The sequence below is a fragment of the Cygnus olor genome, chromosome 1 (assembly GCF_009769625.2).
Source record: "Cygnus olor isolate bCygOlo1 chromosome 1, bCygOlo1.pri.v2, whole genome shotgun sequence".
Taxonomy (NCBI): Eukaryota; Metazoa; Chordata; class Aves; order Anseriformes; family Anatidae; genus Cygnus; species Cygnus olor.
Genome location: NC_049169.1, coordinates 3,777,332 through 3,794,781, shown reverse-complemented (window position 1 = coordinate 3,794,781; position 17,450 = coordinate 3,777,332). Strand labels below are relative to the sequence as shown.

Genomic DNA, 17,450 nt, shown 5'->3' with positions numbered 1-17,450 from the left:
CAGCAGGCTGCTTGGTCATCATCCTGCTCTTACATCCACGTGCAACCAACGCGGTTTTCCTCACAAAGTAGGTTCAGTAAGGGGAAACTCACCTTGCCTGGTTACTTGATGCAAAGAGCAGCAGGGCCAGGTCTGCAGTAGGATGTTTCGGTGCACCACCACGTATTAGTTATTCCTTAGCAAATACACACCTTTGGGGCAGCGGAGATAAAGCCTGCGACTTCCTGCAGGAGTCATTCACCTCTATTTGGACTTCAAAAGGACTTGCATTCTTACAATAAACATTGAAAATGTACCACACGCAACTCAGTGTAACTTAACGGGGTAGTGGAGCCATTACCTTCAACAATGGCCCGACTGTACCCAGCTAGGAAAAGGTCACAGCTGGGGCTGTAACTCTGCCATGGTAAATTACAAACAATTACTGATTAGACACAGTGAACTATGGCCAGCCTTACACCGGTTATGGTAAAAGATCCTAATGAAAGTCATCGGTCAAGGTTTGATAATTATTTTTAATGACTGCAACTTCACGTTTCATTCATTGCAAGGGAAAGAGTTTCAGGTTTGGGAGACGCTGTGATGCTGCTGTGTTGTATATTTGTACTTTGAGCACATCTGGCACTTCTGTACCTTTTATCTCAGCCTCTCCAATGAGGAAGGTCACCACGTGGGTGCTGGAGCCCTGGCACAGGTACCCTGAGGCTGTGGTGTCCCCTCCTTGGAGGGCTTCAGAAGCCACCTGGACGTGGAGCAGGGTGGGAGCAGAGGCACCCAGAGGTGCCTTCCCACCTCAGCCGGGCTGGGGCTCTGCAGTACTTGCCACCTAACTCCTTCCACTTGCAGCTCTGGGCCGTTTCAACTGCTGGCAACGTCCACTACGAACAGCAGTGCTCCAGATGGGCTCAGGCATATGTTGGGTTCACGTGGTTTCTCCGTGACTTTGTCAGAGCCAAAACCACCTTCAAATAGTAAAGGTTTTACATATTCCTGCATGACCACGAGCAGAATACAGCCACATGACCAAGGCCAAGCTGGCTGCCTGCTGTATTCAGACAGACACACGGACATTTATTTAGGCAGAGCCAATGACCTGCCCTCCCACGAGCTGCAGGTGGGCTGCTGGAAAGCAACCAAGGTCTCAAGGGTCCTCTGCTGAGCGCAGCGCGGTGCCTGCACCAGCACCCAACTCGTCCACACACCTCGAGGGGGCTGTTTTTTCCCCTTCCTTCAACTATTGTCACGGAGCCAACCCATGAAGCTGCTTCAACCTTCCTGCTACATACCTACCCCTCCAGTCACCCACTCCTACCTCCTCTCGCACTTGCCAGTCTAATTACCCGCCCACTCGCATTTTCTCTTACTCACTCACTAACCCACCCCTTTACATGTTTCTCATTCATTTCCCCATTCAGTTACACAATCCGATCCTCAAATACCTTCAAACCACTCGGCAATAGTAATTTTACCTCCTGCAGTATTCCTGTCCTCACCTCTCTCATCAACATCCCTACCCTGCGTTGAGCTTCTTAGGTGGCTTTAAGGAAGGCAACCGAAAACTCTTCTCTGGAGGCTTGCAACGCAACCCTCTCATCATTTGGGGCACTCTGCAACGAGAACAGTAATAAAATGCCTCAGAAACCAGAGATTTAGGCTAAAGGCGCCGGGGTATGACCCTAGGCCACTCTTTGAATGGTCTGGCTCAGGCCAGCATGGCTATGAGCCAGCTCACACCAGAACCAAACGAGCCGCTCTCTCATGGGGTAAGAGCAAGAACAATGCCTGTCTGTCTTCCTTATGGCCAAGGATATTTATTTTGGGGGGTGTTGGTCAAGCTCTTTGTGGTGAAGACGCTGGAAATTGTGGAGATGACCCTGCCTGGGCGCCCAAGACTTCTGGTAGCGAAGACCAGGCACTGAGAAACAAACAACAAGCAAGCAACCCCCAGATCCCACCAAGATGAATGCAACTCTAAAAAGAAACAGTATTTATAAAGTGGTTCTGAGAACGAGAGAGGATAATGGAAAGGGGGAAAAATGAAGATGCAGATAACGACAATACAACTTCCACCATTTCTGTCACTAACTGGAACGTGCCCTTTCGTTCATTTTCTCTGCAATGCCTTCTGCAGACTTGCCTGCACAGAATCACTTCCCGACAGTCTGAATGTCACAACAGAGTTCAGAAGCACTTTATTTACACTGGTGTAATAACCCCACCCCAAAAACCATTTCCAGAGTAAAACTGGCCTTTTCAGGTAACTTTCAGCAATTTCTCAAGTGACACCAGAACAGACCACTCTTATTCTGGAATAAAATATGCACTGTAAAAATTATACTATTAGCAGTTCGGTTTAAAACCTATCTTTAATCAGAATTTTTTCCCAAGTCCTAGAGATCTGAATGTGCAGCACTTAGGTAAGTGATACATTAATATTCAAGAGCCCCAAATACTGTTCTGCTCATATTTGCAGGCTGTTAACATCACGGAGAGAAGAACTGCTGCAAGATGAGACCGTAGACTTGAAACAATGTGGTGAAAGAAAGAAATGGAAAAATTTAGGCCAAATATCAGGCAAAGAAAAATCTCACCATCAAACTTTGTGGAAAAGAGTATCGAAGTGGAAGGCCAAGTCCTTAGAGTATCTCTAGCCATAAACCGCAGAAACAAAAAAAAAAAAAATGCAGCAGAAAACAAGTCCTGGCAGGACGACGGTCTGGATGATCTAATGCACTTTCCATCTCTAACATCTATGACTCTGTAATTCCGTAGGAGCACTTAACAGAGGGCTGGCAAACTCCAGTACCAGCTTAATCGGCTGATAATAATGTGATAATCAAAGTCTTCCACCAAAAGGATGCCCTTGTGTCTGTACGCTGCAGTTAACGCCACACCGCCTTCGTTCGAAGTTGTGCACGGCATTGCCATTAGAGAGCCTGATGTGAATGGCAGTAATTACAGAGTTGCGTATAGCTCTCCTAAACAGGCAAAACAGAATTTAAGTAATTAAAGAGACAATCATCATCTTTCTCACAAAATGCCTAGGGTCAACTTTTGACAGCAGATCTGATGATACAGAGTTCAACTTTGTCACTGCTTATGCATGCAAATAACTTTACTCATGCACGCAAGTAAGTGTTAGCAGGACTGGATCCATTCTAAAAGGCATTTTCAACTATTTACCCCAACTTTCAGGCTTAGAAAATCCTCCCCTATGGTAAAATACCAGGTTGCTTCTCTGATCGAACTGTTTCCAAGTTACTAGGTGAGCGTACCTGCAGAAAGCAGAAAGCTCAAGAGCAGAAAGAGCACTAGCACACCTTCCATCTTTAAAGCACGTGGACAAGAAAACTGGGTTCTAACAAAAAAAAAATAAGAATAGAGAAGTTTACAAGGAAACTACAGAAGCAAAAGAACCTCCAAAGCAGAAGAAAGGAATAAAAAAAAAAAAAGATAATCCTTTATGACATGAAGAACTCCACGTATCTGCTAGAACCCCGCTGCCTCAATCATCTCTGCCCTGAAAGCTTCTTTGGAGCCTGGGGCCTTTCATTGTTGTTTTCCTGGCCAACAGAAATTCCACCCTGACTCTGATGAGGATGGGGTATGATAGGTGGGATCACAGCCAAAGGCAAAGCTTGGGGAAAGCACCAACAGAAGAAAATTCACAATGCTGTTTGAAAAAACATGGTGAATCTTTAAGTGCCGTGAGCCTATCAGGCTTTAAAAATACTCCTTCTATACTATTTACACTGATGGCTAGAAATTTTAGTATTGGAGGGACTCCTCTGACACCGTACAAGAGGTGTGCCAGCCCTCCTCTCAAGTACTTTTGTAATTTCTGACCAGAAAATGGAAAGGAGTAGCACTGTTGCTGGTGTACTAAAGGAGTGCATCGAGTACTCGATGCACGTGGATGCTCAAATGAAACACAGACACCTAAAATCCAGGTGCCAGTGCAGAAGAGGGAAGACTAAAAATGGATAGGTGCATGTTTTGGAGGACAAGGCTCACTAATTGTGTATCTACACCTGACAAAGTCAGCCCTTAGCTCTAGCTTGAGCTCCACTATGAATAACAGAGAGACAAGGGGCAGTTTCCTGATCAGGCTGAGCTGAATTTAATTTCAATGGAGGTGTCACGGAAAGGGACAGTCCCACCTTCTCCTGTGCTTCTGGCCACGAGTTCCTCCTCCTACTTCATCATCAGCACGAGCAGCCATGCAGCCATGCAATGACTTGGATCTGTTTGGAAAGCCAAAACCTTACTTTCCCTCCAAAAAGGAGGAAGAAAAATCTAATTTTCAACCAGATCAGCAAGATGATCCAGCTCACCTCACGGCCATGTGGTCACCAGCACTGACCTTGGAAGAAGCTAGCCCTGAGACCACACGAGAAATCTGCACAGCAAAACCTGCTCGGTACGCTCAGGTCATGCTAAAACATCAGCTGCAAGACAACATGTAAATGCCATGGTCCAAAGACACCCAAAACTGGTGATAATGTTGACTTTAAAGAGTAATCCGAGGGTAAGGGCTCACCTGGGCAGCTGGGCACTTCTCCTCCTGCGGATCCCCCTTCCTACAGTCCTCGAAGCAGCAGCCTTGGGGCAGACCTTGAGCTGAGGCTGCTCCCTGCCCTCCTACGGGAGCGGTGCCAGCGCAGAGCGGAATTCGAAATCCACAGAGCCATAAAGAGAAAGCACTGGAGGGCAAGTATGACTCCATGAGAAAGAGACTCCCAGGAGAAGGGCCAGAGCCCTATACGCTGATCCCTACCCCAGGAATTGCTCATGCCTACTGCACCAAAGATTAGATAAAATGTATACAGAGCTCCTTTTATATTAAAGCTTCAACACAGATCCTATGAGCTATGTAAATACACCGAAGAGCCAGTGAGAGCTCTGCCCTAACAGGAGAACAGCACATACCTACCTGTATTCTTGGAAATATTTTTATTTTTGGTGGATAAAAGAAAATCAAAGAGCGAAGCTGGAGATCTTCACAGTTATGACTCACTTCTGCCAACCTCATGTTTTGGCAATAAAGCTGTATATACAGGAGCCTGTAATAACAGGTCATACGAGGAGTTTCAGTAGCCGCTTTGGTCCCAGAAGTTACAATTCGGGTGCGCAATCTTCGATTCCGAGTATGAATTGTGCCAGAAAACCCCTAAATTCACAGCCTGGCAGGGCAGCACTGCCTGCGGGCAGCCCAGGCCACCAGGAAATGGATGGGAAGCGAGGCAAGGGAGCAGGCAGACACAGCGATCCCCACGCACGACTCCTGCAACTTCACGGCTGCACTCGGTTCCTATTCAGAGCCCACACTGCTGGTGTGCATACCTTTTTCTTTGGCTCGATGCATTATTTTTGTTTAAATGTTGGCATCCCGATTCCAGCAGAACAATACGAGAGGAAGCGCTCTCCTCTTCCAGCTCCAATTTCCAGCTCGCCGTTTTCTATGCAAACTTCAGCCACAAACTCTGCATTTGGATCGCCGTGGGCCATGAAGAGCTTAACTCCCAAATTTACAACACAATGCAAAAAGCAAAACCAACAATGCCTCCGTACCGTGCCTGCACACCTTCAGACGGGAATCCCTCAGAAGTCAGCACAAATGGATGCTACCAAGACACCGCATACACCTAAAACATCAAGCCTTCGGTTGTGTTAGTGAAAGAAATCACATTACACACCTGCGTATCTCATGTCACGCTGCTTTAGTGTTTTCCTGATGTGCAATTTATGGCTTGTACTTCGAAAGATATGGTTTATGATAAAGGTGGTGTTTTTTGTTTTTGTTTTTAAGCAACATCAAGTCTTTCACTTACTAATGCAATAAGCAGGCGGTTCTCTGCTTCAGAGAGGAAGCGCTGTTGTATCAGCCTCCATGGGCTGCATTTTTTTCGGTCAAGATAATCAGAGAAAGCATGGAAAAAAGAAGTAATCCCTGCACCGCGCATTTTAGGTTCTCTCCTCTCTACTAGGCAGCATTTTAAAAACAAGAAGCAATCAGAGATAATACAGACACACTTGCAAGAAAAAAAAATCATCAGTGTTCAAACTACAGAACAGTTTTTTCCCATTAATTTGGGTCCATGCCATCCCTAGCAGTGAACAGACAGGAACAGCCTGCTCCCCAAAGCAGCGGCAGCTCCCCTGCCCCGCAGGTGGGTACACAGCCATTAACTGAAGATCTAAAATTGCCTCTCCTTAAACGGGTCCTGCCTGTAATTTCTCAGTAAATGGGACTGCTCCGGTGCGAGGGAGAAATTTGATCCGTTGCTTCAATTTAAGTTTAACAGTTAACAAGTTAGGGGCTATAAAAATCTGCAACTGCCTTTCTCTCTATCTGAAACGATAAGAAGAAGAAGAATTGGGGGTAGACGGGTTGTTTTGTTTTTGTTTTTTAGAATACATCCAATTTGAAGAACATTTTGATAAGCTCACGATTAAATAAATGATCTTCAGAAGATATGCAGTTAATTCACAAAAATACTTGGCAGGAGCCTAACTTTAAATATCTAATTCATATAACATTCTCCTTTATTTGTTTAATTCAAGTGAAATATTTTCCTCCGCCTTTTCCTTTTCAGAGGCTTTTCACACCCACATAACAACCGAGTGACTCTTCCCTGACCCTGCCTCCCACTCCTTTCGGCGCAACTGCTCACTAGAAACTTGCCGCGCACGTAAAGCTCCTCTCCCGCGATCCAAAGGAAGCACTTAAGGAAAGGAAATCCAGCACAATGCTCAACCTTCCTCTTTTTTTTTGAACCCCTGGGCTTCTTCCCAGCTCTGTGGGGATGGGTGGTGGGTGTGCTGCCCTCCATGCTGCAGGAAAAAAAGGGGGAAGGTTCCCGAGCACCGTGCTGCAAACTCACGCCTCGAGAGGGTTGGGAAAAGCCAAGCGTCCTCGCGTCACCCAGCCCGGGCAGGAAAGCTGCCCCTCGGTGAAATCCTCGTGTCTCTTAGCACACAGCACCACTTACTGCAGCTGCTGTCTGCACGGGAGATGCGCCACGGAGCCTGATAAATCCAGCAAGCTCTCTTCTGCTTTCCCTATCTTCTTGCCACCTATGCGTGCAGCACGATTTGCTGGGAAGCAAAGAGCTACGGCATCACTAATATCCTCTTTAAAAGGAAAGCGGAGTGACGATGCCGATAAAGCACAGAAGGTGAAGTTAAATATCACTACCCTCACTTAATTGACCGGGCAGCTAGGAATAATGACTGCCCCAAAAGACCCCCTCCTCCAAAAACCAGCCCCAAACCAGTGGCAGTCGAGAGCAGATCCAGAGAGCACGACTTCCAGAGCCAGCTCCATCAGCCAGGGGGATTCCTTCTAGCCAACAGCATGCTAATCGTTTTTTTATTCTAATTATTTATTTTATTTTCTGAGAAACCACTAATTGGTAGCCTTTTTCTTGGGATTTAAAAAGCCACTTAAAAATAACATTTCTATTCTAGGCGTATTTCAGGAAAAGTATCATTAAATGCCAGGCACGGACATCCGATTATCATGCGAAATTCAAGAAAACCAAAGCCCTGCTCATTCAGCGACGAGTATCAGGGATGTGAGAGAGCAGCAGGGCCTCTGGGATGGTTCTGTCCCACGGCTGGGGCACAGAGGTTGCCCAGCACCCCCGTCAGCAGAGGTCTGCAGGTGGAAGTGGGGAGGGAAAAGCCATTTGGGATTGGTTTTTGTCACCCAGATCAAAGCGTGCCCCCTGATTTCCAGACTCCTTAACTCGCACAGGCCAGCCAGCCATTCTGTAAGAGCTGCTCTGCTGAACAACGAATACACCTTGCCACGCTCACACAGCTGGAAAGAGATTTCCTTCCATTACATTTAGTAAGATAGCATCTTAGCACTGAAAAGGAGAAGTTCATAAACTTACCCCTGCATTGCCAGGAGAAGCATCCGAAATCGAGCCCAGGTGTGATGTGAAGTCGGCACCTCGGCTCCTTGCTGGCACAAGCCCCAGGCGAGAGGCAGCAGGTACCAGAAGCACCTCTCCTGTGCTAGTCCTGCCCGGCCGCTCACAGACGCCTTCTGAATCTGCCACCAACAAAAGAAACCACAATAAGACTGTTTCCCTAATTCTTCATAACTGAGTCAGTAGGTCAACAATTCCTTCGGTTTAGGAGCCAGACCAATTCCCTTAAACGCCCCCTTTTCGCTTTTTTTTTTTTTCCCCTCCCTGATGGAGAAGCCAACTGTCTGCTGCCAGTGGCAGCTCAGCTGCTCGCAGGACAGAACCGAGCGGGCTCCCAAAAAACCACCTCGCCCTGGCGCAGACATCCGTCCTGACACAGCTCCATTTTGTCTCTCACGTCTGGGAAAAGCCACGAGCAAATACTTACAAATAAGACACAGGCAGGGAAGCGCTCGCCGTGCACCTTGCCCGCTGCTCCCAGCTCTTCCAGCCCACAGCCCCGTGCCCATCGCAGGCGCGCGCGGCGGCACGGAGAAGAAGAAGGGCACGGTCCCTGTGCCAAACCTGTCCCCGCTCCGTCCCGGGAGCATCCTGCCTGCGCCTCCCAGGCGCGCTGCTCGAACAAAGAGAGAGCTCCGAAGCTGCTAGCCTTCTTCCCGATCCATGACTCAAAACGTCTGGTTGAAAATTGGTTTCGTAATAACCCTTTAGTACCACCTACTCACATCACCGAGTGCTTCTCGCAGCAAATGCACAGGAAATCACCACCGAGTGCCAATGGAGCTCCTATTCCAAGAACTAGCTCTTTCGGTTACTCCTCCATCATTTGGAAACCGAGATGCTTTTACTTTCCCTATCGCACAGGATATTTCTCTTTTTTTTTTTTTCTTCTTTAAAAAGAGCCTTTAACTATGATCCTGTAAAATACTTGGTTGATAAATCACCAGCTGAAAACTCGCCCACTGTAAAGAAAAGAATTTCACAATATTCGTTCCAGAAAATACAGTAACTCCTTTCTGGAAATAATTCACCGGACAAAAATCCGAAGGCCAGGATTAATTTTCGGAGACAGTTTGCATCCTGCGCAGCACACAAAGACGATGCAGTAAGCCACGTGCCTTTGTGACCACCACCGGCAGACCCCTGAATCACCCAACCACAGGATGAGTCGCCGTGAATGATTTCCTCTTCTCCTGCGCTCCCCCGGCGTGCTTTGTGCCGCTGCCATCTCCTGAGCCTAATCCTGACTTGGATGGAAATTCCACAACTCATCTCCCGAGGCTGCGGCCACCGGCTAACGGCGCGGCCAGCTGCTCGCTCCTGCTTTGAGTCACCTGCCAGCGGGACAAAAGGAAATTGCTCAGCTGCGAGCACGTGGAGGCCCCCGCGAGAGCCTCTCCCTCGCTGAAATCCCAAAGAGCGGAGCGCTCGCGTCACCCCCGAGGGTGCTCAAAAAAAAAAAGGTGAAAGTGGGTAAAAAGGACACGACCGCGGCCGGCTCAGCCTGCGATGCCAGCATCGCTGGAGCAGCGATGGAAGGGGACACACACACCAAAATAAAAGAAGACATTTCACAAACACGAGACCTTCACTGTGCGTGACGAGAAGAATAATTAAAACAACCGAGAGAACTAATCTGTGGCTGCTTGGGAAGTTAACTCTTTGAAGGAAGCGATTAAGGAAGAGAACAGAAGTCAAGGGTTGTGTTTATCAACAAGTCAACTCAAACAGCCCAGCCTGCTCGTCGCTGCCACGGCCCCCCATGGGTGCCAGCTCCCACCCCGCTGCTATCGCGGAGATTATGAAGCAGTTGCTACCTTAAATAAATCAATCTTTTAAGAAATATCAAGCCCCGCTTTGCCAGAATGACAAAGGCTACGAGAAAAGCATCCACAGCGCCCTGCACCTCTGGAGGAAATTCCCTTTATCTAACTCCTATTCAGGACAGCACTCACTAGGGTTTCAGCAAGGAAACCCCATTAACCACGGCACTGTTTATGAATTCAGGCCAGCAGCGCTCATTTTTTTGTTTGTTTCATCACGAATACGCAGCTCGCGAATTCAGCCATCCGAAACAAGCCTCCAACTTCTCCAAAAAAAACAACAGCCGAGTGCAAGGCAATTAGTAGCCGTTAGTGCCCATACGTGCGCCTCGAATCTTTGGGAATTTCACTAAAAGGAATTAATGCTGAAGATCTGATTGTCTAACCTGCTTCTGCACGCAGAAAGAGCCCGACCTGGTGCCTCGACAGAGGGGGAGGGAGGCATTTCTTGTTCCTGTTTCGTACCCGAGTTTTTTCCTGCGCAGGAGATGATCTAATTATCCAACGTGTCAGGGTATTGCTTCACCCTTTCTCGTGTGTCTGCTGCCATTAACATATTTTAACAATTCAGCTCGTTAGGGAGGAGGCGAGGCACCGTCCTTACAAACCCATCACAAAGGCTCGAGGCTTCCCAGGTCTGGTCCTGCACCTAGCCGGCGATGCTGAGCGGGAGCCGGCAGCACAGCTCAGGACACGCAGCCCTCACGCCGCTCGTACCTGTTCGAGATAAAACCCCATCGGTGAGCCCTGGCCGGGATCATTTGGGGTCCTGCCTGGTTCGGGGGGAAGAGAGCCCCCCAGATGACAGCCCTCTCCTTGTTCCCCAGCGCGTGATGCTCGGCGGCGGGGACTTGCACGCGAGATGTGACAGCCCCCTCTCCCTGGAAGTGGGCACAGGCGAGGAAAGCGACGGATCAAAGCACCTAACGCCGGTCCTGACCGGCTTGAAACAACCCCGACACCCAAATACAACACGCACGGCACCTGGATTTGCACGTGTGGGATGCCAGCCCGAGTTTCCAAGCCTTTTATCAAATGCCTTTCTCCTGGCACGAGCAGAAAGCTCTTTAGAGCTCAGCCCCTTCCGTGCACCAGCATTTCAGAGATGTTCTCTTTTTTAAACCTTGCCTCGAGCCACGACAACAGGTTTGGTCAGCGATCAGCTTGAGCAGAGTCCCTATGCCATATATTAGATCCCCTGGTCCTTAGAAACATTTTCTTCAGCGAGTTTTGTATATAAGAGCAGTGTCTATACATAAACTTGTTTACGACTATTTCTAAGAAAGAGCCCGGTCTGAATCAGCTCCTTTATTGTGATCGAACACGCTGGGCTCGTTCCCAGTTAGTGCTTATGTAAGGCCTTCAAGGAAGTAGACGCTTATTTTGTACAAAATCAAGCCAGCATAGTAGTAGGTGCAACGGAATTACCCTGTTACACATTAAATTTTACTAATAAAAGGCCCGCGCTGCGGTCATAAAGTCAGACGCTGCATCCCATTGGCACAAACAGTCCAACATTTCCTGCCATAAAATCAAAACCCATTCAAGCCAAAGAAAAGATGACAGGTAAGAAGCAGCCGCTTTTTTAGTGTAAAAATATCATGTTCCTTGAAAGAAAAATCGGGTAGCAGCAGAAATGGCTTACCTAAACCACTCGCCTAAGTCTGACGGAAAAATTAAAACGACAAGCACCTTCGAAGACAGCTATTTCCAAATGCATGATGTGAATTTTCCCAATGCAGGGCTGTTTTTTTTCCCTATTTTTTAAAATTATTATTATTATAGATGTGCTGCTTTCTCGTCCTTCTGAAGGACCCTTGTTCCTCTGCCAACTGCAGCAGCTTTCTGAACCGTGCCCCCATCACTGCTGCTCGCCCTGCAGGACTGCTCGCCCCCAGTCCCTGGGGAGGAGGAGGCAGCGCTGGGAGCCTGCCCCAGGCACTAAACGAAAAGGGAAAGCCGTCAGTGATGTTTTCTGCTGGTCTGCGTGGGGCACGGGGGACACCTGGGCGTCTGCTCCAGAAAAAAGCATCTCTGTCGGAGGTGAGCTGGGGCAAGCACTGGCTCCCTGCAGCTGGAGGCACGCACAGAGACACAGACAGTGAGACCACGGTACCCACCTCGGGGTCATTTAGGAGCCCGCACCCAAATAAAGGATCGGTCCCATCTGATGGGCACAAGCACCTCCCACTTCACGTCCCCTGCTACTCTTGGCTCCCTCCCACGTTGTGCCACCACGAGGAGGCAGCTCAAGGGCTAAACCAGCTGCGACCTAAACCTCGTCTCATTTAAAGTTAACTTCTTCTGGGGCTGATCCTGAAGCCTGTAAACTGCGAAGTTTTGGGCAGAAACATCACGGGCAGAACCTGTGCTCTGGCCCATGCGCTTGGGTGCAGGGCCCAGCCTCACCCTGCAGAAGGGCGCTGAGCGCAGCCCCGGGGCTCAGCACCGCACTCAAACCGTCCCTGGAAAAGTCAGCCGAGGAGATGCTGCTCGTCCCTAGGGTTTGATTTCTCTCCTTAATCCTCTCTCTGCATTTTATCCAAGCTACATAAGCAGACCTCGAGTTAGGACAGATACACTTCCAGCATTTAATGCTGGCACATTTAGTTTTCTTCCCACTTAGCTTGCTGGCTATTTTTAGACGTTTAAATTCCCTTATTCTCCCTACAAGCATCTTCCTTCCATATTATTTGCAGTTTGCAATCTCAGTGCTGGAAATTTCGTGGTTTTTTTTTTTTGTTATTTTTTTACATTTGGTCTCACGTGCTTACACACAAGCAGCACACACAAAGGAAGCTCGGAGCTGCAGGATCTGATAGGAGAGGCTCAGTTCCAGCCCTGCTCTGAAAAGGATGACTTGAGGGGCAAGCGAGGGAGCACAGAAACGCTCTCCTGCCGTCCTCTGGTAGCTACAGCAGATGGATCACATAACCCAATCCAAACAGAAAGAAACTTGCCTGCTGTAACAAAGGACACGATGACCTCTAGGTAAAAATCCTAGGAACAGCAAGCACACAAAGCCCAACCTGCGCAACTCGAATTCGGTGCCAGAGCTCGAACCGGAGATAACAGTAAGGACAAACACTCACACCAGACTGGATTCAGACCGTAATCCATCACACACACGTGCCAAATGGTGGAATAAGCCTCGTGCCTTCTAACGCTCCTCCTTGTAGGGCCTGTTCTTACCTTGGTGATGAAGAAAGATTTTCAGAAAGGTTTTCAGAAAGATTTTGGAGTCTTTTGCGATTTGGTGCAGCCTTCTTTAGCCAAGCGGAGAACAAAATAGTTCAGGTTACAAGCTGCAGCAGTTGACGTCCTAGTTCTGATCTGCAAAGGGAGGGCTTCTCGCGACAGGGCTCTGTCGATGGATCATTGTATACCACTGAATTAGTATTATTATCTCCCCCTCCCTACCAAAACAAAAGTGTTTTAACTTTAAGATTCATTTGGTTTGCGAACTCCCTTCGGTTCCTCCAAGGGGAGGCAATACCAGCAGAAACTGTTTTCTTGACATGCAGGTACAGACCTCTCGAGTTAGCACATACTTTGTCGAATAGCCTAAAAAATTCCCTGCTCCTCCTTCTGATTATCAAGTCCCTGAAGAGCTCAGTCCACGCACTCCAAAAACCGACAGGGTAGCAGGAACCTTTAAGTGTTTACCTCCGCCAAGAACAAGGGCATATTTCAGAAGTAGTGAGTACGAGGGGGTGGATCTGGGGGGGGTTTCCTTGATGGGGAGTGCTGTGTTTACACCACTAGATGGCACGTTTGAAGCTCTTGGCATCTCCGCGAAATTACAGTAAGGCTTTGCCCTGCATCACACCATGTTTATCCTGCTACCCTCACCCGGGATGGAAAAGTACAGGTAAAATGATACCGTGAGCAGCCGGAGAAGGATGACAGGCAGGCAACCACGTGTAAAAAGGCGAGCACACGGGAGGGCACGGCCAGCCAGCTGAGAGCAGCACTGCACGAGTCCCGAGCGCTGACACCGCAACCTCCGACCTCGGTGCGGCCTCTCCGCGTCACTCCGCAGCCTGGACGGGTGCACGTTGGGGTTTGGAGAGGGAAGATGGGAAAGGAGGGCGAGTTCAAGCTTCGGGGGCACGAGGCCACGTCTCACCACTGCTCGCTGCGCCCCGTGGGCACCGCTGACTCCAGGAGGTGGGATGTAGCCTGCAGAGCTGCAACTGGAGGAAAGCAACCTACGTGGCAGGCTGGGTATCACCCGAGGTGTACTTTATCCGATGCCTTCATGCTTTAAAATTCTCAGAATAGCGATTTTTTTTCCTGCCTGAAAAGCCAAGTCACTGGTATTGATAAAACTCCAAATATTTTCACTGTGCTCAGGAAGATGGAGGGGACTGGAAGACCCCAGAGAGCCCAAAACCAGACACAAAACCAGTTTACAACCACTCCAGCACACCACTAGCATCAACTGATAGCAGGGAGAGCTTTCAGGGCACAACCTAACAACAGGGCAAGACCAAGCCAAGCCCCAGCACAGTATTTTTTCACCGTAAAACCCAGCTTTTCCATCAGGGCCAAGCACTTTGCATCCCACAGCGGTGGACCCGAGCTCTCCACGGCAGAGAAGCAAACACCACAGCCCACGACCCACTGAGTCAGCTTCGCGGGCAAGTCACCTCTTGCACCGATACACTTCGGTGTGTGCCTCGCTGTGCCCTGGTACCGGCCCTGGCAGGGACGGCAGCATTTGGCAGCGCCGCTTCCTTTAGGCTCCTTGCTTGTTCTCGCTGCCAGTTCCTTAATTTCCATCAGCCCACTTCAGAGGTGCATGAGCACAAGCATGTTTCTGCCCCGACCAACGCTGCCTCCAAAAGAACAAGTCAGTTCAGCACCAGCGTAACTCAGGCACGGTACTTGTCATGGCATCGCGCTGCACATGCCCCGTATGTGCAACTCCAGTAAAAAGAGGATTAGAAATTCACTATTATCGCTTCACCACTTGACTTAGTCCTTGGAACTGGCACTAATGCCAGTGAAAAAACAACTGTCAATTTACATTCGAGCAGGAAAGAAGTTTTCCTGATAAAGCCCAAGGGCAATGGCAAAGATACTTCTTGTCCAGATGGAAGAAGCCTTCCCCCTTCCAATAACTAACAGCTCAACCCCAGTGCTGTGGCAAACAACTTTGTTTTCCCTCTGTATGTAGGATTCAGCTCTGGAAGGATGCCCCAAACTACACGGACGACGTACACGGAACTGGCCTCACCGGTCTCAGCTTCAGGGAAGGACCACAACGTGCTCCATTCCTGTCCCTAGGAATCCTGCTCTTTCCCAATCCATCAGCTTGGTGCTACTTGTGTGTTTACATACATGTTGAGTGTCACCCTAAGCAAATATTTCCCCAAAAGCACAAGAGTACTCACTTCTGCGCTGATGTCTGCAGCCTCTGCCAACACAGCCACGTGGGCAGCAGCATCCAGCAGAAGCAGCCCAGCAAGGCCTCTGCTCTGAACACACAACCCAAGAAACCTGAAGGCAAACATCACGCTGCAACAGCCCCAGGTCAGCCCCTCCGGTCCCCTCAGGCGTGCACTTTGGGTACAGCTCCTATTCCCGTGAAGCCAGCAGTTTGTAGGACCACAGCAATTTGAGCTCTGTTTTCAGAGCTGCTGGAAGGACGGGCTGTCGGCTGTCCCGAAACGCAGGCTTGCACTGGATGACACCGAGCCTCTTCCAAACACGCTCCTACCGTTTCGACGTCGTTCAACAAGAACTGCAAGTGCTCGGACGGATGGGCTCTTTTCTCAGCATCATTACAATCCCCACTGCAAAATTTGGCAGGGGAAAAAATGGCAGGTTATTCCTATGTTTTTAAAACCCTTGAAAACCTGTTCCACGTTTTGCCTAAGCCAGTGAGACAACTCAACATGCTGTGTTCCAACTCGAAGGGAGGAGCAGGCTGGAAAACTGGGATTCATCCCACTTATATCTGCATGCTCAGAGAGTAGATGTGTCCCTGTTAGCCACGAGGACTCCGCTTATGGCCAGCAAAAGGAAACGGCCACTTCCACGGCACGATTCATCTGACTGCACACAGCTACCTTACCTTGGGCTCTTCCCTTTTCAAGGGAAGCCGGGAACCTCGCAGCCCTGCCCGATGGTAACGAAGGAATCTGTTTTCCAATTCTGCTTTAAGCTGCTGTGCAAGGTGTTTCAGAAAATGAGAGCTTTTTGATAATGATTTACTGCGCACATTTCTCCTCTGTCTCCTCACTGAAGTGGAGAAACACAAGCTAGCGTGTTGACTCTTAAGAGTTTTAAGACTTCTGTTCCAATTTGCAAATGAAATTCTGCAGCACAGGCCTTGTCTATGAGAGGGGGACGAAGAATTCAGGCCAGCCTGCAAAGGAAGCGATTGATCTATTTTCACTCTTAATAGAAATAATTGGAAAGTAAACGCAGTGAGATAAAAAGCAGAAAGTGGATTTTATCCTGCAATATCCTCCTACTTTAATAAAAGGATGTTTATGAGGAAGGAAGAATCATCTCATGGCTAAGGGCATGACGTTCAAAGTGCACCACCAGCTCCGGACCGCATTTCCTACTGATGTAAACGAGCAAGTCTCCAGCTCAGCACTACCCAGCACCATTTGTGACCTCAGATTTACATTTCTGGCGAGGACACAGCCATGGAAGGAGGTGATTTGGGGAGGAAGATGAAATGGGTGCCGCTGAGGAACTGTCTCTAGAGCACAGCATCGAGGGCTAAGCTCTCCCTATCCATAGAGGCAGGCTGAGAAGAGGATGGACCCGAAGGACAGCCGGGAGGATGTAGTTATTACTGCACAGAGTTTAAGCTCATGACATTGCCCTGGCCTCTGCAGCGCCGCTTCACTTCAAATATTGTATCTGGAAACCCCCTGGGCAGTCCATCTTGGTCTGAGCATACCAAGGGTTAGCAACAAGAGTCCCCTGAACTTCACCGCCAGGCCTCCCCAGCAGACAACCACAGGCACACGACAGCCTTCTGAAGAAGCCGAGGGACCAGGAGGGATGGTTTTGGCAGAATTAACGTCAACTCTTCATGCATGAGGCAAAGAGCTCATCCTGAGGGCGGCGTACATGCCGTGGTATGGGCTATGCCCAGCTGAAATCTGTCTGTCCATCTGTCGTGATGGCACATCACACCTCCTGATCGCCCCCCCACTCGTAAGGAACTTGGAGATCCTCACCTTGTAGAAACAATCCTGGAGAACAGCACTGTTCCCCATGCCAGTACTGGTCTCAGAGGCATCACAAGCAACTTTTAACACAGTGGAGGGTTTTAATTTCAGAGCTGACTCTGCATCATCAGCAGGGAGACGTTGAAAACGTAAAGATGATTCACATGGCTTTTAGTTCTCCTTAATTACTTACCTCCCATCTAAACAGACCGACTCCTCTCTCACCAGTACGTGTAACCAAGAGGCCATATTCTGGCTCGCGGAGCTTCTTCTGCCGAACTGGCTGAGTAGGACTGGCTGCTGGGAAAAGTCAACATCCTTGGTCACAGAGCATCTAACAATTAACACACTTCATTTAGCTGCCACCAGTGATGTCACCAAGAGCAAAGTACAACAACAGAAGTGACAGCCAGGCGGGCCGGCGCTTTTCTGAAGTATTGTTGGAGCAACAACCGCACAAACCCCTCATTGTTTATCTGCCCGCGGAG

At 49.0% G+C, this 17,450-nt stretch overlaps 1 long non-coding RNA gene across 8 annotated transcripts in view; it reads right to left on the bottom strand.

The window, feature by feature from the left end:
• Positions 1-17,450, bottom strand: part of LOC121064587 — a 96,775-nt gene that overhangs the window by 31,120 nt on the left and 48,205 nt on the right. For 6 of the 8 annotated variants that reach the window (XR_005816562.1, XR_005816563.1, XR_005816568.1 and 3 more), the window contains one exon: positions 7,902-8,062. This is a non-coding gene — a long non-coding RNA (uncharacterized LOC121064587). Of the gene's footprint in view, positions 1-7,901; positions 8,063-8,367; positions 15,840-17,450 lie in introns of those variants that run through there. The other 2 variants (XR_005816561.1, XR_005816566.1) reach the window with 2 other exon arrangements.